The sequence below is a fragment of the Labrus mixtus genome, chromosome 4 (genome assembly GCF_963584025.1).
Source record: "Labrus mixtus chromosome 4, fLabMix1.1, whole genome shotgun sequence".
NCBI lineage: Eukaryota > Metazoa > Chordata > Actinopteri > Labriformes > Labridae > Labrus > Labrus mixtus.
The window spans coordinates 9955233-9975105 of NC_083615.1; the positions used below are offsets into that span (position 1 = coordinate 9955233).

The window sequence follows — 19873 nt, forward strand, 5'->3', positions numbered from 1 at the left end:
CTGCAGATATATCCATATCCTGCACAAGAAGATTCTAAAATCTTCCAAATGCAATCATATGACGTTGTTATTTTGCTGAACTTAATTACTTATTTATCATTAAGATCATAATGCGCATACATTCCCTAAGCCATCTTGTAATTATGATCTTTTTCTTTTGGGATTCATTGAGTATGCGTTTGTTAAATGGATCACCGAGTTACAAAAGTAAACAACTCAGCATGTGCCTGTTCGTGTGCTCCCCATGATCTCTAATAAGGCCTGAGATTATGTTCTCTAAAACCTCTTCTGTGGGTTCAGAAGCATCACAAGCAACAAAGGCAGGAATATGGTTCAGAAAGTAACTTGCTAGGACTTTGTTCTTCTCCTTTCATAAATAAGCTGTCATCCCTCCACATCTGCCTGTGAGAGAAATTAGGAAATAGGAAACAGTGCGAGTAAACAAATATGTGCAGAGCTTGCTGTCAAGTTCTGAAAGCTAAAAACTGCACAATGCTGCCCTTGGCAAAATCGCTGCTGTTGAAATGGCGCTACAGTGGCTTTGGTTAACATCAACAATGGCTTCAGTAAATTAAATCATCATCCTCAAAACATCAGCACAGTGCATCCATCATGCTTATGTTTTTTTCTTTCTTTCAGCTCTGTGCAGCTGTGAGGTTTGACATAAGTTTGTGTTTGAAGCTGCCGACTTTGCACATAAAGGCTCTGCTGAGAAAAATGAAAATAGGAATCAGATGTGTCTGTTTAAAAGATGCAGATATATTGTCCTTATACAACCTTACAGCAACACAGTAGGAAAGGAAACAAAGACAAACTAAAGTATATAGACGGCTTGCTCTAAGGTAGCAATTAGAGATCTCTGTGTAATTCCTTAAAACCAACAAGAACCATTAAAACTCTGCTACATTGCCTCTTGGCACGGAAGGATGTTTTTTCAGGGTCTGTGCAGACTTCGGTGCAAACAGAGAGTTTTTTTTCTATGGTGAAGTCAGTGAGAGGCTAATAGTAAAATAATGTCTGCAGTTTTCTTGTTCAGTAAAGTGAGAAAGGAAAGAAAACAGCGCAGTGACATTATATGAGTTGAATCTTGCAATATCAATGTTATGAAAGCTTAGGAGATAAGTGGATTAATGTTGTGATGTTTTATATTTCTCTTTTTAAAACATCTTATTTATATACAAACATTAAAAAAAAGCTAAAACAGCTAAGACTTTAACAATTTCCTGTTTTCCTTATACTTCCATTGTTGTCCTCCACATTAATGAAGGTAGCACTCTTTCAATGCAGTGAGCCACATACAATGTATTAGTATAAACACCCACTCACCTACCCAGCAATTGCATTATTAAGTCCTGTTTGTAATGATGGACAAAAATGAGCGCTAAGCTGTTTCAGTTTGAATTAAGCAGCGCAGATAAAATACATTGGTTTTCAGTGGAAGAGAATGGGACTGAGAGCTACAGACAGACTGGGGCTGCAGATAGAACCGGACAATGGGAAAAACACAGATTAACTCAAGATTTACACTTAAAGTGGGATGTGTCTCTGTGAGATATCCTGGGAAACATAAGCAAACTCAAAGAAGGGCCTCCTCTGTATTCTTCCTAATTATAATGTTGATTGATTTCAGTATTGACACCAAGTTGAAAAAGAGATTATGTTGTCTGGATTCAAAGAAGGTAAAATCAATCAGGCCTTCAGTCGATTCATAGCTAAGGTTGTTAATTTATGTGTGGACACACCAAAAGCAGGACCAAAGCTTAATGACCAAAGATTAATGTACATGCTGCACAGGATAGGGCCCAGTACAGAGCCCTGTGGGACACCAGTGGATAGGTATAAGGAGTCTGATTTTTAATGATCCTTTTTTACAATCTGTGAGCTGGTTGAAAGGTATGATTTAATGAAGTGATTTAAGTTTAGTAGTTTTTGTAGTAGAATCTTACGATTAACATTGTCAAATGCTTTTCGTAAGTCAATTAACACAGCCCCTGCTACCCCACCACCATCCATTGATGCCTTCACTTTTTCTATGAAATAACATGTACCCGTTTCTGTTGGGTGATTAGTTCTGAACCCAAATTGGGTGAAGTGAGAATGAACTATTGTTGATATGGCTTATAATTTGTTTTGCTACCAATTCTTCAAATGATGAGGTGTCAGTACCCTATTGGCAAATCAATAATGTTCGATTGATCCAGCCAGACCGTCTAACTCAGATTTACCTGAGCTCAACAGACAAACACGGATCTCTCTCTTGATGGATTTCACTCCTCAGATATTGCTCTATAAATCCTAACAGATGTTTCAATTGATTCATAAATAAGGCTCAATAAGTCAATAAGAGGCGTCTCACCCACATCCTTTAAGATGTTGCTGCAGTGAGAAGAATCTTGTTGACCCTGCAACTGACATACAGTATATTGTGTACATTCCTCTCGAAATGTTGAGGTGAAGAAACACTGTCAACTACTTGTTCACTCACTCACACACACCCACACACTCACTCACTCTTGAGTTTCTGGTTTTCTCTGGCAAAGCTTAGGAAATTAAACAGTGTGTTGACAAAGGATTTTTGTTGGTTTTTCAAACCACTGCAGAGAAAGTTAAAGATTACAGCCATTATACACATGCAATAGCTCTGTGTCTGCAAATAGTGGCCCCGTCCAGATTCCCCTACAGAAATCTTCCCACCTTCAGTTTGTTCAGTCTTCTGGACACACAAGCATAATTAAGATGTTGAGAAAAAAGAGGAATTGGGCAGTTACCGGGTGATTAGCGCTGTTGTTTTATGCGAAGGATTCAAGCTTTAATGTACATAACAGACAGCCTTATGTTCTGTGTCACCCTACCCACTATTGTGTGAGGGTGAAATCATGTTTGCTTGTATTTGCTTGCATTTGGAATTGTAAGAGTGAGAGGAGAGAGTATCTGATCTCCAGGACAGTGGGAGACACAAACATAGGACCTGGGTTCTGTGCTGTGACCTTGTTTGCTAATTAAGTGTCAGACCTATTTTTCCACTCCAGGAAAAAAAAGCTCATATCTTAGGGCTGGGATTGCCAGAAGGCAATGGGAACAGTCATTTTGCCAACATTGGCTGGCTCTTCGGGGTCTCTGTCTTTCATAAGCCAGAGTATCATTAGAGATTCTGCAGTTTTGTAAGGGTGGCCTTTTTCTCATGAATACTGCATAAAGCTGTGAACTAAGATGTAAAACCCGAGTTTAATGCTGCAAAGATGTCACTGTTACTGTCACGACTGTATTGGCTCCAGTGATCTGCTTCACACAGGCCCAGTGTGACTCAATCTGAATCCTAACACAAACTGGTTAAGTTGAAGACAAAAAGTAGAGTTGGGTGATACAGCGCATGGTAATATAAGGGTTTCATCATCATTAAACATAAACATGTAACACATTTTGTTACATCTAATTTGTTTACCTTTTAAGGTCTTTAAGAATACAACACAATTGAATAACACAATTAAATGTACCACTTGATTTAACAACTTGTTACCTTGTTAATTTATTTACTTTTCACATTATAGTACAAACAAATCTTAAAGCACAAGTGATATTCTTATTCATATTGTATTAAAATAGGAATCCTGCTAATTCCTGTTCTATTATAGTTTATCTGTAAACAGCTGAATTCAAGGAAATGTACTATACTGCAGTATAATGTCGATATGTAAGAATACTGATACTACTGTTAAAAGACTGCAGACCCATAATCCTACAGTCTAGACCAACATAGTAAAGAAAAGAGATAAATGCTATGTCTCGTTATTAATCCACCATTGCCTTTATAAATCATTTCAGGTTGATCATACTGGCATGTAAAGTTGTTTTCTTGACATATTTTCTCCTGTCTCTTTGCATCTAGCCACCCACTTTACATTGTATGTGTTTTGCTCAGCGAGCATGAAAATTGGCCCATTTAATGCCGCCCTCCCGTGTTCCTCAACATGCAGCGCCTCTTGAAGTGCTGAGCAGAGCTCGCTGACCCTTCCTCTAAAGGCTCCGAGAACTTCACAGACCGTGCTGCTGTAAAAGAACACATCTTAACACACATTTATTGTTTATCCCTATTGTCCTGGACATTGTTATATGCTCCTGCTGCAGGGCACGAGTGATTGTTTCTCCAGTCCTAAAAAGAGCAGCATTGTGCGTGTGAGACACAGTCACTTGAATGCCATTGTTGACCTATATATGAAGGCCTGGGTCAAAGGAAAGGCAGGCGAGTCACAGCATAGGGCATATATCTATTCCAATGAGCAGTAATGTAGCATCCAGTGACATGTCATGCGTCAGACTGAGGCACACATGGATTGCCCAGAGGAGACATGAACTTAAAATAGCGTGTTGTTGCTTTGTTTATTGTTGTGTTATGAAGATCTTGGATGTCATGATGAATAGGAAACACATGTAAACATAATCTCACACAAAAAACCTGCACGCAAAAATTCACTCTCTGGCGCCTTTTTTCCCCCTCACATATAAACTTGCAGATACACATCTGGATTTGATTATTCCCAAATCCAGACAGGAGAAGATGGACTGACTCCCCAAGAGGGGGTGGGAAGGGATGCAGAAAATTCAGTGTGAGGCTAAACCGTATTATCTTTGCCTTGATGACTCTTCTGGTGCGGGAATCAATACAGGCCGACTGGCTCCAGGGGCACTGGGCCCACGACAGGAAGCGGATCTCTCCAAACGCTCCATTATGGATGAGAAGAGGAGTGAAAGGATGGAAATTAAGAGGAGGAGGAGAGTGAATGGATACAACATGCCCAGAGGAGAGGGATTAGAGGGTGGGAATACAGAGATGAGGGATGAGAAGAAGGGGGAGTGAAGATAGGAGGAAGATTGGATGAACCGGTAGAGGAGAGAAAGGAGTAAAAGGAGTCAAGACTGTTTTTTGTTGTTGTTGTTGTTGTTGTAGCAGCTCAATTGCTTCACAGTGGCAGGTTCCTGCTGTTCCTCCTGTGTGGTTGTAATGTTTATTTCCAACTGAGTGAACCGGCTCCATCCTCACAGCTATCAACATTAAACTGTCTTGCTACCTGCCTTTCTCCAATAGTTTGTTCACATCTAAACATTTTTTGTGTTACTGTTTCTAGTCCTCACAGCAGCATCCTTCCTGTGGTACCCACCGTTGCCTGACTACTCCTCCTGTCTTGCTGTAGTCATTACTTCCTCTCTTCTGTTGTTACCGTGCTATCTTGCCCTCCCCTGTTATCATTCTCCCTCAACACACACACACACACACACACACACACATATGCAACCCCAACCCCCTTCCGCTCTCTCATCACTCTCATGCTCTTTTTCCTTCCTCCTCCACTGATGTGAGGTCACAGCTGGGTAGCCCTATGATTTGACAGCTAAATGTTTATGTGATGGTGTGTGTGCGCGCGCGTGTGTGTTTGAACGAGCAGGCTTCTGTGCAACTGAGGGGCCTGTGATAGAAGGGGCAGGATGCCATGAGAGCAGTTGCTAACCAGCATTAGCAGAATAGCAGTTTATCTTGCGGCATACTGTGGAGGAGAGATATACAGCTGGCTCGGCTCAACGCTAACAGGACCGTATCTACAGGCGTGTTGGGGTGCTCCCTCTGCATGCACCTCAGGGGCCTGTGCTCGGGAACAGAGGTGGGTGGCAGAGTGGGATCACTGCTGTGTGTGTGTGTGTGTGTGTGTGTGTGTGTGTGTGTGTGTGTGTGCTGTGTGGAGAAGCCAGAGGTGAGCACAGAGTAAAGAAGTTTGCTGCCTTCTCTGGGGCCATTGTTAAATATGTGTGTGTTTTTTCTGTGTGTACTGCACGTGTGTGTCGTATAGTGCAGCTTAAGTCTGCTGGCTCTGGGATTCTGTCGTCTGCAGAGGGAACAGCTCATTATCTGCCTCCCAGAATGGAGCATCCTACCTCTACACACTGCAGTGGTGCAAACTAAAAGGCTGAATCTATTGAAGCATTGTGCGTGTGTGCCTGCTAGTTTTTAGTTTTTAGTAGGGATAGGGTATGCGGGTATCTATGTCTCTGTGTTGTATCCACTAACGTGTGTGTCTGCAAGTGTTTCTGAGGCTTGTCATGTTTACGTTTTTCTACTTGAGACATTAGTTTCACATGTTTTAACCACCAAAACATCTGTTCATTAAATATGAATTGCTGGTTTTCAATCCTTTTTGTATATTACTCGTGTTTGGTGTGTCACATGAACAGTCTGGGATTAATTCAATTTAAGACCTCTGGTGTACTTATCCTATATGAATAGTGTATGGGCAGTTAGTTGTCTAGCTTTATCATAATGTATGCAGCTATAATGTGCCCTATATGTGCATTGTTCATCCATGTATGTTACGTTTGTAGGCCTGCTGTATGTACACAGTATTGAATATGCCTCTTGTGGTGATTGTTTTTTCCAGCTCGGAAGCTGCTCCATAACTGTATCACCACCCCACGCGGCTCTCTATGACCTTTATGTAACCACTTTCTTCAGGTAGTTTTTGCGTCATTGAGCCCGTACAATCCACAGAAGCAAGGCGTGTCCTCAACTCCCACCTCACCCTCAGATTTCAGTCTTCCTCTTTTCCTCCGTGTGATTTTAGAAAATGTTGTGAGACTCACCACCGGCTGGATAGATTTCTGCAAAATGAGCAAAAGAGATCCACAGAAGAAGTGCGTCAAAAGATAATACCCAAAGGTGAAAATAACTTTAGCTCGGATTCTCCAGAATAGTTGCGTTTAAACACCAGGTTTTCTATCAGTGAGGGGTTTCTATGTAAACAGCATATTTTCTTCGTAGCAGTTCTGCTTCTTTCACATCAGAGATTCATCTTTGTGTTTTTCTGTTTGCTCTTTCTGCTGGTTTGAAGAGGGAGGGGCGCCTTTCGACACCACACCTTATACAATCTATGATATTTTAATGATCAATAGTATTGAAAAGTCCCAAAGCTTTTATAAACCTAAGATCTTCAGTTGTATTTTCTACCAAAAGCTGCCATGGGCAAAAGAGAGAGAGAGAGAGAGAGAGCAGTCTAAATAGCACTAATACTTTGGGTTAGAGTCGAGTCATAAACAAGAAATGAAATAGTTCAAAGCCCAGGCCTTAACGTTTACCCTGCTGATTGAGTCATGGCTGTAAAATGATATGAACATGCTTTTAAAATGTTAAAATTTAAACCAACCTCTAAAGAGTATTTTTCTCTCTCATATCACACAGTCAAAGTAATCCAAATAAGCCTTATCCTCACTCACCAGCTGACATTCACAAAAAAAAAGCACTCTACATGAGAGCTGAGCGCCTTTCAATGTACCTTCATTCAGCCAAAACCTCTCAGCACTGCTCATAGTAACATGCACACAAAAGCTCTTTCGGCCAGGTTGGGCTCTTCTTCTCAGTCACAGGTTGGCCGGCCTGTTTCGCTTCTGTTCTCTTCGACCGGCTCAAAAAGCAGCTATAAAAGGCTTTGAGTAAAGGATCAAATCTGACAATCAGGGGCAATTTACGTTGGCTTAAACTCGAACCCCTGAGGGACTGTAGTCGTGCCCATCTTATTATCAATCAACCATAAGCAGCAGTAAAGCCCTATTAACGTAATGCAAGAGTTAATTTATTCATGCTTGGCATGTGAATAAATTCAGATTCAATGACGTCTTCTTAATATGATGTACATGAGATAACAGTTCACTATGTATTGAGGAGGACAGTTAATGACACTAACATTCATACTGGAATAGAACCAGTTAAAAATGGACAAATACTGTATGTGGAAATGAGGGAATGTGTTATAAGAAGGTAAATACAAATATTGATTGTAGGGCCCAAAGTGTGTATAGAAAGTCTGTTTGATTACAGGAAATGCCTTTTCAGAGCCATTAACAGTGTCATTGATTATGTATGACTGTTGCCACACCACATCAAGCGTAGACATAGGAAGCAGAAACCAGACCCAATCAGATTTCAGACAGCTGAAAGACTTAACATAAAATGAGGCTCACATGTCCGTGTGAGTGTGTTCAGTGCCTTCCATCAGCGTTAAACAATTTAATCTAATTTAAAGTGCAAAGAAACAAACAGCAAGAATTTATGAAGTCTATAATCTAGTCTGTTATCTCCAGTTCATTTGCAATTGAAACTTAATGCAGATGATGTATGATTTATTATTTTTTATTTGTTTCTTTGAACTTTTAAATCATTTCTGAAGAGAGATTTTTGATTATATGCTTCAGCTCTTTCAGTTATTCATTATATGGGAAGTCAGGGTCTGTATGGTTCAATTTAGAGGTTAGAGCAACATTGTTTAAAGCTCTTTTACTGAAAAAGGCTGAATAAATATTGATGCCTTTTTTATGACCTAACAAAGCACACATTGCAATGAGTAAGAATTGGTATGAAGATTGACTTTTTCTATACATTTTTATGTCTGAACCTTTGCCAAAGGAAAGGTGTCGGAAAAAAAGTGCACACTGCTAAAACAGCTTTTTTCTAATTCTTTGCAATGGCACAAAATCTTGAGTGAGTGATACATTCGACTGTTAATGAAACCAGAAACAGATTTTTTTCTTTAAAGAACAACCTAATTACGCATACAGCACACAGTTGAGCAAAGACTGTGGTATAAAGTTGCACCACGTTTATATATATATGAACTATATGTACTTTATTGAACTGAAACCAACCCCAATACCGTACCTGTAAATGCCTATACTACTCGTGTTAGTTGTGGTCAGAGAGGTATCTAGAAACAGCACAAACTTCATTTACACACTCTGAATGTGTCCTGCATCTCTTTAACACAGACAGAACGTGAGGGAGGAGATGATCGTCCTTTATTCCTGTCAGCACTGGGATAGTGCTGAGTAAGAAGTCTCTGGTAAATCACTCAGGAAGAAAAGAACTGAAGCGATGAAGCCGGCAAGACACAAGCCTTCTGCTCTGCCGCCGCACTCTGCGCCCTGCCTCACACAGATTTTTGCGTTGGCTTTGATTAGCTGAAGAGCTCATGAGTGCTTACTAAAAGGGAGAAATGGCACCTCTTTCTCCATGGCGCATTTATTGTGACTTTTCTTCTGTTACATCTCTGGCTCTATCTAAATGGAAGCCATTAGATTGATTCAGTCTCAAGCATCATCTGCAGCTCTCTTGACCTGATCCATTAGTTAAAATGATGTGAAGGTTAAGTGCAGACTTTGTCTGTTCCAGATTTCATTGGGTACGTTTTAGTTTGAATGCAATGACTTTATCTGATGTTAGCACTGAATCACTCTCATGACTCGATATCCACAATCCCTTTTTTTCTGTGAAAACGTTTGTAAGCTCAATGACGGATGTTCATGTCTCAGCCTAAGGTAATGCAAGAGGGTTGTCTTTCTAGCAGCATTTTCTAATTGTTCTCTCCTGTCCGTGTTATTCACAATTTCCCAACATAATGTAAGGCCTTAGGAGGGAATCAGAATCAATTATTAATTTAGGTGCATTTTCCTCCCTTGGAGCGTCAGCTCGACATAAATTGCCCACTGAGATAGATGGTTGTTAGTTATTGGTAAAGATTTGGGACCTCTGCATGATTAAATACCAGGAAATCCAATCATTTGAATCAATCCATTGCTCTGGGTTTTGTTGTCCAAGCACAAAGGCTTTTTTTCTTTCTTGATGAAACATTTAACATCATGTTGTCAGTACCTGCTGAGCGAGGTCCGTGCAACACTTAATCATTTGCTAAAAAATGCTGCTGTATGTAGTTATTCTGACATAAAACTCAGTGAAACTCAGCTGAATGTGTAGCTCCTTCTTTCTGTAATCTGCTAGTGTCCCATCTACCAAATCCCTGAAACACTCAGCATTTTCTCACTGCTCAGAGATTCTCTGTGAGAATGTGTATAATGGTGGCTGTTCCCACACAGAGCACACATAAACCTTATTTTAGAGGCAAGTGTGTGAAACGTACAACATCTGAGAGCAGCTGAATACAATGCTCCTCCTTCTGCTGTTTGCCAGAAAGTAGCTCCACTGGAGAGGTTTGGGGTTCAATTTCTTGCTTAATGGCTTTTTGAGTGCTTATGTTAGCTTTTCTCTATCTCTCAAACTTCTTTACCCTCCAGGAAATAAAGTAATGAGCTGTCAGTGAGAAAGTTAGCTCCAAAACTTTATTAAACTTACTGTGTCAGTATTTTTTTTTTCATACAGCCAAACAGAAACTGTATTTTCAAGCATTTGATACCAAAATCATGCTGAGAGTAGAAAAAAAAATCATATACAAATACGCTTACCCAAAATATTGCATAAGCCTCTAAAAACAATTGTGCAAAACAGAACTTAACTTCAATTTTATGACTTTAAAATGACAGTTTTTAGTGATGTTGTCAAACCTTCGACACCATCAGACAACATGATAAACATTGAATATGGTTGTTGTTTATTTATTGAGCTAAACTGATGCCACACACACTACAGCACTTAGTAGCCAATCTGCAATGTCCCTCCCTAGATAACCCTTATACATAAAACAAGACTAAAACAATCTCAACAGTAAAACCGAGGGAGCAATACAAGATCCCTACTATTTTACAATATAGCACTGTATTGTGTGATGGATGAATACAGTAGTTATAGCATGGTGAAAGACAGGACTATCTTTTCCCCGTTTCTGTAAGAAATGGTGGGGGGACTCCGGCTTACCTTTCATGGCGTATTGTACCTTTAACAACCAGCTTTGAGGTAATCAATATGCCCACTCATTCCTAAATGTAAAAGCAAGTATAAAGCAGACTTAATCCTTCCTCTGTTCCAGGAGAAAAGATAAATGAACTTCAAAGAGTTCATTTATTGTGAGCTAAGAACGAGGAAGTGAACTTCAGAATGTGACAACTTTTAACTTAGAAATCCAAATCACAGCCACAGCTTCTCATGTCTACTCATCGCTGTCTTGCTCTTTGACGTTTCTCCTGTTTTTTTCTTGGCCCCAGCATTCGGCATCTTTGCCAGGGGAATAATTGTTCTCTTTGCGACAGTGGAGGAGATGATGATGATTACAGTATGAGAGGGCTGACTGTATAGCTGGAGTGCTGCCCGGCTAATGATGAGAGTGAAGTCAGGGTGGAGGATGGGGTTAAAGTTGGGGTGATGGGGAGCGAGGGAGAGTTACTTGTGAAATTGTGTATGTTTGTGCTCCTGTTTTTTTTCTGTTTTGTTAATGTGTGTGTGTGTGTGTGTGTGTCTTTGGGAGTGGGGGGAGACTTAAAAGATTAAACTGCAGTCTGGCCACAGTGATGCAGAGAAGACCCCCGCGTGGAGCGCTCTCGCTGCAGGGAGGCTTCTTATGTGGCGTCCCATTTGCATGGCTCCCTGTCCTGCTCAGGGAATTAGCCCTTTTCTTTTCCAATCGTTCCTCCCTCCCTCCCTCCCTCCCTTGCTCCCTACTCTGTGCACCTTTGGAGAGAGTGCTCCCATCCTGCAGCATTGCTCATTTCTGAGGCAGACAATGGAGCAGGGTATTTAGGACACTTGGCAGCGGTACGCATGTTGGAGGGGATGGCGACACGGGCTGCTAAGTAGCTCATTTTGTCACATAGCCACTGGCATGATAGCTCTCCACAGCACAAGGTAAGCAATGAGCAGTCACAGCACACACACACACACACACACTCCATGCCCTGATAGTTTTCCTGTGTGTCTCTTATAGCGTCGGTAACCTCCTCCTCTTCTTGACCATGCAATTAAGCAGCATGTTGTTCTCCTTGCATTATGATTCCATTTAAACATTCCGTTTTTCAAGTTAATCTGAGGCCTAATGTTGGATTCACTCCCTCTAATCCAATAACGGGATGAATAGAAGATGTGTGGAGGACTCGACTTAGATTAATCTTTGTATTGTTTGCAGAATAAATGCACCGTATTCACTCTTTCCCTCAAGACACTTCTTTGTGCATTTTGAAGGTTTGGATTGTTTTCTCAATATACGTCTTGATGCAGTAATTACAATAATATTACCTTATCTCTACAGCTTCACCATAAAAAGCAGGCAGCACTCTGCCACTTTGTCATTACTGTTATTTAAAGCCGAGTATACGGCCATCAGTGAAAGCATGTCGCTGTTCCTCTATAGGAACTTCAGCCAATATCTTTATTGGACAGATGTGGCATGAGGTAATTAAGCTGAGCACTCTTTCTTTATAGAGTGCATGTCTCCTGTGACCTTTGCCTGTATGGCAATTCATCATACATGTAACATTACTTACCATACTTGGAAGCACTTTCATATCTGGGGCTTTCTCTTGACTATTTCTCATCCGCTGAATATTGCTTTCAAAGCTGTTGCAGTAAAAGGCCAAAACGCTTCACGGTTACAGATAATTATCACAACTGAAATAAAACCCCTGGATCTTTTTTTTTTACATTTTGTCAGAGACTTCAGTAATGGTATGTAAACACCAATGGAAGCCAAGTGCCAGTTCACAGACGTCACACTTAATTGCAGTCGCTCTATTATTGGATCCAGTCCTACTGGATTTATATCCTTAATCAAATCTGGAATACTATAATGGTCCATATGGATATTAATGATACCAAGTTTATGACCAGCCAGACCACAGACACATCATTTATGTCACTGTCTTCCTGCCATTAATGTTTTCTTGGACATAACGTTTAGGACGAGGCTTGCTGATGTGTTTAGTTCTGTCAAAGCCGAGACACAAAGAATGATCAAGCTGAAATGTTTAAAGATACGATAACCTTTATGGATCCTCTGTTCAGGGATATTAACCTGTTACAACAGCTCAAAAGATGAATAGAAATGAATACCAAACACAAACACCTATAGCAAGGTGATAACAGTAATCTTTCTTAAGGTTTATTTTTGGGCTTTTTATGCCTTTATTTACAGATAGGACAGTGGATAGAGTCGGAAATCAGAGAGAGAGAGAGAGAGAGTGGGGAATGACATTCGGTAGAGGCGCCACAGGTCGGATTTGAACCCGGGCGGCCCGCTTGGAGGCCCTTAGCCTCTGTACATTGGGCGCTTTCACGAACCACTAGGCTACCAGCACCCCTACAACAATAATATTTTTTATAACAATAAGAGGAAAATTAAGAACAAATATATATATCTACAATATGTACATCTAATATTGTTTTTTCATTAATTAAAATCTTCCAGGTGAATATTGTACACATGAAAATACAGAAAATGATTGAACAGGATGATGGTAGCTTGCTTTGTTTTTGGGCTGTGGCAGGTCCCATAGAGAGCAGGGTCAACATGCACGTCCTATTTCCTTCATCAGATTTCCTTTTCATAATATTCTCTTCATGTCTATAAGAAAATGGCATATTAATGTTTTTTTTCCATTTGCATGTGAATACTTGACTTAGTAACCATGTGAACACTAAGCAATGGAAACATCCAATAGGTGAAGCTGAAGGTCAGATGAATCGTGAAGCCGATCTCTGCCGAGTGATAGCGTCTTAAAGCCATTACTGAAATTAAAAATAAAGTGATTGTGTAAATCTTCACTGTGTTATTTTAGTCATGATGGCAAAATTATTAGCTGTCCTGGCATGTTCTTTGTTCGTCACACAGCTCTGGCACAGCAGCACATAACGGCTGTCTTGCTGCTCGACAGTGAACAACCTCACACTGATGAACTAAAAGGCAAACGTTCTATTTCTTATGATTTATGTCACGGATATTCGGTTGCTGTTGTGGGTTCCTTTACAGGCACTTTAAGGTTAATATGAATATTATTTATGTAATGAAATATATAGAATCCAGCTCTAAATTTGAAAGACTTGAATGGCTGGTGTAATTGATATGCAGGTCAGCTGAGGTAGCTGAGCCTGTGTGGCCCTGGGGGACATTGTGTTGACGGCAGGGGTTTGGATAAATAGCTTACATTAGCATGACTGCTCCTATTGGGTGAGGCAGACAGGCAGAGGGAGGAAGAAGGAGGGTAGGGGATGAGAGACAGAGTGACACAGTGAACGAGCCATGACTGGATCATCTGCAGCTGGATTACATCATGAATAATACTGTGCTCCGTACTCAGTGTGTCTGTTTTCTCTGGGCTCAGCAGGTGCCAGAGGGGTGTTTCTGCAGGAGATGGACTAAAATAACCATAGTTTGAAGCAGTCTGTGAATTTGATTGTGCACACCAGCAGGACTAGCAGCCTGACAACTGAATGCACACTAAACGTGTTCTTCAATTAGAGTGCTTGTAAGGAGGTCATTTTTTCTGCAGCTTTTCATGTAAAAGGAGCAACATTAACAAGATATCAGCTCATCCTGCTGAAAAGAACACAGTTAAAATGGCTCTGCTGTTTTGATTACTAAAAGAAAAAAATAAGCGAAGAGAGAATTCTGTCCACGGAGAAGTTAAGCTATTTTTTCTATTAAGTACATAAAGCTGGCAAAGAAGAGAGCATCTTCTTTTGCAGGTGTTGTGTGTGTTTGTGTCTTGAGCTTACTTCTTTATCTGCTGTGTAATAGGCTTGGATAGCCTGTGTCTCCATCCTTTATTTAATTGAATCCCTCTGTTGGTCTTCAGGGAGATATAAACCTGTTTGGATGTAGCCAAGTCCAGTCTTATTTTCCACACAGACATTAAAAGGAACAGAGTGAGCTTTTCAGAGCTGAGGAGGCGGAGACACGCAGACTGCTATGGCTCATTTGGAAAACTAAGTCAATACATTGATTTAAGTGAACACATCCCGACTGCTTTGTGGTAAAATATCACTGATTCAGCTCCGAAATCAAAACCGCAGCTTGTGTTTCATGCTGGGATTGACATTTTAACACAGAATGAAGTCGTATCAGGTGTCTGATCTCAGCAGGTATGAAACAGTTTGTTCTCTTTTACTTTTCCTTTTTATTTAACACACACGCTGGTCACACAAGATTTCTATATTTAGAACTTTAAAAGCATACTTTGTTTGTTTTTTTTTCTTTCTACCAAGCAGCGCATGTTACAAAGAAATGTGTTCTGAATCTTTTTGGTGACTGTGGGAGATGTTTTCTTCTTCTGCCTCAGTGGATGGCTAGTAGAATGGATTGTACTGGACAGTGAGGCACATTTGTGTAGAATTCCCAGATTGTGAATCAAGAAAAACAACAACTTTCCACAGCATGCGCGGGACAAATCAAGACAAATCAAGACAAATCAAGCCAAAGAGATTGAACAGTAATGCTCCTTAAACCCGACTAAGTCCATGCTGATTCTCTCAGAGGATGTCAGAGCCAATGTCTCACTGTTTCATCCTTATTTCATCTGGATCAATATGACTCTCTCCGTCTGCCTGCTTTATTCCCAGCAACACTTTGTGATGAGACTAAACTGTGTCTGCGGCACCACAAAAAAAGTGTGATTTGTGAAAATGTTTTGATATGAGCTATTGTGGCTGAATTTTGGGCGCTTTTGAATATTATAATGGAAAAAGTAATGTATAGCATGTTCATATCACATATTCACATACATGTGTGATCAAATATTAAGGATATCATACTTATATGTAAAATTACAATATTTTCAGCATGAACCATCTTTTATTTGAGTCCGACTACTCAAGGTGAATCGTTGATGGCTTTAACTTCTTGGAAGATAAACAAAGTGGAATGTCTTCGCTGTGTCATTTTCTAAAAGTGTACTTACGTTTGGCGGAGTTCTCTGGTCAGACGTTTGGATGTCATTTACATAAACAGGCTGAGTGACTGTGAGTTATAATCATCTCCACAGATCTTTGTATTTCTGATACCTGATTAGCTTTGGACAGAGCAACGTTAGCTGTTTACCTTTTGTTTACAGTCTTTATGCTAAGTTAGGCTAATCGGCTGCTAGCTCTGGATTCATATTTACAGTACACACAATGATGTCAAATCAACCTTGTCCACTAACTTAGCAACCAAGTGATGCATTTGGTAGTGTTTATGTGCACTTTAGCATGATATGATTTTAAAGTAGTGAAAGTATCTGGACATTTCTTATTAGGTTTTGAGTGCGACCGCCATTAAAACAGGAAATAGACTTAGACTTAGACTTTCTTTATTGTCATTCAAACTTGTACTTTACAGTGCAGATAAGAACAAAATTTCGTTGCATTTGACTCGTTAGTGCAGGATAAAAAACAGCAGCAAGTATTTACATAGAAAAATTAGGTGCAGATATAAATAGATATAAAAAGAAAAGCTATGAGTAAAATTACTATACAGATAAATATAGTGCACGTTTGTGATGTATGTTATATTGTATTTTACAGTCCAGTGAGGTAGTCCTGTGTGGGGGTTTGAGGGGGAATGGAGGGATTATTTTTTCGTGTTCAAATACTATGGGAGACATTTTTAATGTTTAGAACCAGAAAGCAAAGCCAAGAATCAAAATGCACAGCTGTTTTTCCCATTACTTCTTCATAATTCATCGTGTCTGTTTTTCAAATGAGCTTTGAAAATTGAATGTATTTAAATTTGAAATGTCATCGGAACATGTCTTACAAACTGCATGTTGCTGATCTTTCCCAGGGACCATGTAAGACTCCTACTCTGTCGACATTTCTTTCACGTTTGAACATGACAACAAATCAGGGTTCCTCTTTGACTTCTTTCGCCAATAAAAAACGTCTTCACTCAAAGGTATACTAACTTGCCAGCTTTAAATTGATGCAACTCAACAGATTGACATCAGCAACTAACATTGGTGCATGCCACATGGTTTGCCGATGGGGCGATATATGTAACAGGACCGATATCTGTCGATACCGATGCTCTATCAATGCATTAGTGCATACCAAAAATCAATGATAACAAATGACAGTGGAGCGTACGCTCAGTGTCTAATTCAATGTGCTTAAATGTTTCACATAAAGGACGAAACCATCCAGTTCCTGTTAAAAACATTTATTTTCATTTTTGAATAACCTGTCATTTTCATGATAATTTTTTTTTATGGAAGAATGATAAATGTTCAATCCAAACAGAAGTTCAAAGGTCAGGGATATTTAGGGTTTCATCATTTCAGACAGAAAAACTGAAAAGAGCAACAAAGAAAGCAGTTTCCTGTCCATCCTGCTAAACATGTTTACATCCCTGTTGAATGCAGACATGGCTGAGATGCTGCAGTAGCTGACACCCTCTTTAAGCAGCGCTCATTCGCCTTCTCCAACTGATTAAGACCAATCCAGAGTTAACCCCATCTTAGCTTCCTCTTTCAGGATTACTGCAAATCTCTTGTTAATGACTGATAGTGATGGTGGTCTTGATTGTGTTTGTGTGTGGAGCGAGGGTGGTGGTGGGTGTGGGCGTGGGTGTGGGGGAGTAGCATCTTGTTTTTGAAGTCTGACACACTGACTGCTCCATCATCCTCTCCTCCACCCTATCCTCTTTCCTCTCTGTCTCCTCCTCCTCCCCCCCCCCCCCCCCCCCCCCCCCCCCACATCACTGGAGCTGCCACAGCCGATAAGGGAAGACGTCTCTGCAAAGTTCCCCTTCTTGATTATTCAGCACACATCAGGCCCAGCACAGAAAAGGAGGGGTTTCATTCACTTTCACTTAGCCTATGGCGCCCTAAGGGGGTTATGGGGTCATGATAAAAAGCAAAAATGACAGTATTGGTCACTGGAGTGCAGCAGGGAGATCCCAGAATCTGCCCCCTGCGGCTTCTTCTCTCTGTAATATCATTTCTGATTCTGAGCAATAAGATTGAGAATTCTAAAGGGAGTAAAAAAAAAGAGAGAGGGAAAGAGATTGAAATTCACAGAGCAAAGCGAAGCTTGGGAGGAGGAAAAAGAACCTCCACCCCACCCCACACCAAAATCAAGCCACAAGCAGTAATAGCTATGGCAACGTCCAGGGTGTGATTTATGAAGGAGAAGAAATGGCCTTGTTTGAGCGCTGTCACGTCTGGGTTGTGTGATTTACTGTGATGACTGGAGCGCTCGCATCGCGTGCATTCAGGCTGCTGAGCTAGGACGGGAGAGGTAGGAGGTCCCATTAATACTGATTATAAGAGCATGCTGCCTTTCTATGTGCTGCTATGTTTCTCTTTTTTCTTTTTTACAGTATATCAATTCAGTGACGGTTCTTAATGGATATAGATGGGATAGCTTCTCCCACTATGTGCTGTGACGCTCAAATAAGGCTCCTTTATGTCTCCCATAATCTCCTAAGTGCATCTATTAAGATCATTTATCATTCATGGGTTACAGAAATGATACTTACCGAAGCAGTATAGCCGAAGCATGAAGTGGACGGAGAAGTGAGAGTGAGTTTTAATGAATTTGTCTTTGCAGTGCTTGTGCTGTCCGTCGTGAAGAGCTGAGGCTCTTTAATAAATAAGTAGAGCACCCTAGGTCTCCGTTCCACAACAGCAGTTTTGTTCCAGATTAAAATGAGTGTTTGCATAGTTTCATTGGCGGTCACAAAAGGCCCCGCAGCACACAAACTGCTCCTTTTGAAAGGTGTTGCTAGGATACCGGCCAGCGTGCAGATGAAATCCCCCCTCTGTTGCTTTCCTGCAGCTGTACAGCCTGGACATTATGTCCAACTTATTATGTATGTTTTACAGTAAGTCTGCCCTTTTGTCTCTGTTTTTTTTGTGTGTGTGTCAATTTGTACGTGTGTTTACTCTTACTGTAAGTGTAGTTTTGTTTGTGCAGCAAAGCTGCAAAATTACACAGCCTCTCTTCTATCATAATCCATTTTCTGTAATACACCTTCATTTGTGTGCTGAGCGCTGAGATCTCAATCCTGCCGTCACACCTCTCTGAGTGTCGGCCAGCTGACACCTCAGGCTCTGCACAAAGAATCAATAGCGTCTGCCTCGTGTTCAATTACACACTCATCAACACACACCACTATTACACTACCAGGGAATGAATGGACAGGTCTGCTGATATTGAAGAACCGGCTCCGCTGCACTGGGATACCTGTGAATGAATACGTGAAGGTGTTATGTTTGGCTTTGAGTTTTGACAGCATTCTCCCAAAGAGAGTGTGTAAATGTGTAAAAAGCTTTCTAAATGTTGTGATAGTGATGTGAAGTTAAATACTTTGATTGTTGTTTTATTGCCCTGCAAGCTGACAAAATAGTTCTCAAATCTAATTGCACTAGAGCTTCTTTCAAAGACCATCATCATTAAGTCAGAAAAAATGATGAATTCTTCTTGTAAGATAGCTGGGCAAGGGGAAAAATGAATCTGAGTCTTTAGACAAGAATAAGATACGAGCCACGGTCTTCCATGTACAAGTGTATTTGATTTAAATCAATGAGAAACTTTTATAGAGCCTATATAATAAAGACAGTTACATTTTTATTACTTCATAAAAAGCTACAGTATAGAGTGAGCCGACAGTTTTATTACTGATTTCTTCCAGACATTTAAATAAAGACAATCTATTCTTAAGGTTTGATGTTTTCACCTTCTATTGATGATATTGAATCATTGATGATCGGTACATTGATAATTTAAGACCCCTAATTATAAAAGCTTTAATATGCCTCTCTCACATCTTTTGATTCTCTTGTCTTGGGTGAAATTGTTTCAGAATCTTCTGTTACTGTATGTAGTTAGCTGAATAGAAATCTTCAGTCTGAACATGTTTGACTCTGTGATGGAGGACCTCGCCGGCTTTATTTGAAAAACGTGAGATATTTTCAGTTTGATCAGAAAAATCCTGAATTATTTGCACAAAGAACATGAAGACATTTTTACTGAGTACAATTTGTAATCAGATATTTGAAGACAAAAAGAAGAAATTCTTGTTCTTCCCATTGCCTCTGTCAGCACTCCACACTCAGGTCTAATTTGTTAATAAAGAAAGTCTTCATACTACAAGTGTTGCTGGAGCATTTTGACCTCTTCTAGCCTTTCACTCTTCATGCACCT

At 40.3% G+C, this 19873-nt stretch overlaps 1 protein-coding gene across 5 annotated transcripts in view; it reads left to right on the forward strand.

The window, feature by feature from the left end:
- cntn1a (contactin 1a) overlaps nt 1–19873 on the forward strand; it is a 64727-nt gene that overhangs the window by 12170 nt on the left and 32684 nt on the right. The window contains exon 1 of one of the 5 annotated variants that reach the window (XM_061035796.1): nt 5477–5654. The exons of 1 other annotated variant lie outside the window; for it this stretch is intronic. The gene's annotated coding sequence lies outside the window, so the exon portion shown is untranslated. Of the gene's footprint in view, nt 1–5476; nt 5655–11456; nt 11606–14681; nt 14834–17839; nt 17966–19873 lie in introns of those variants that run through there. 3 more of the 5 variants (XM_061035795.1, XM_061035794.1, XM_061035797.1) reach the window with 3 other exon arrangements.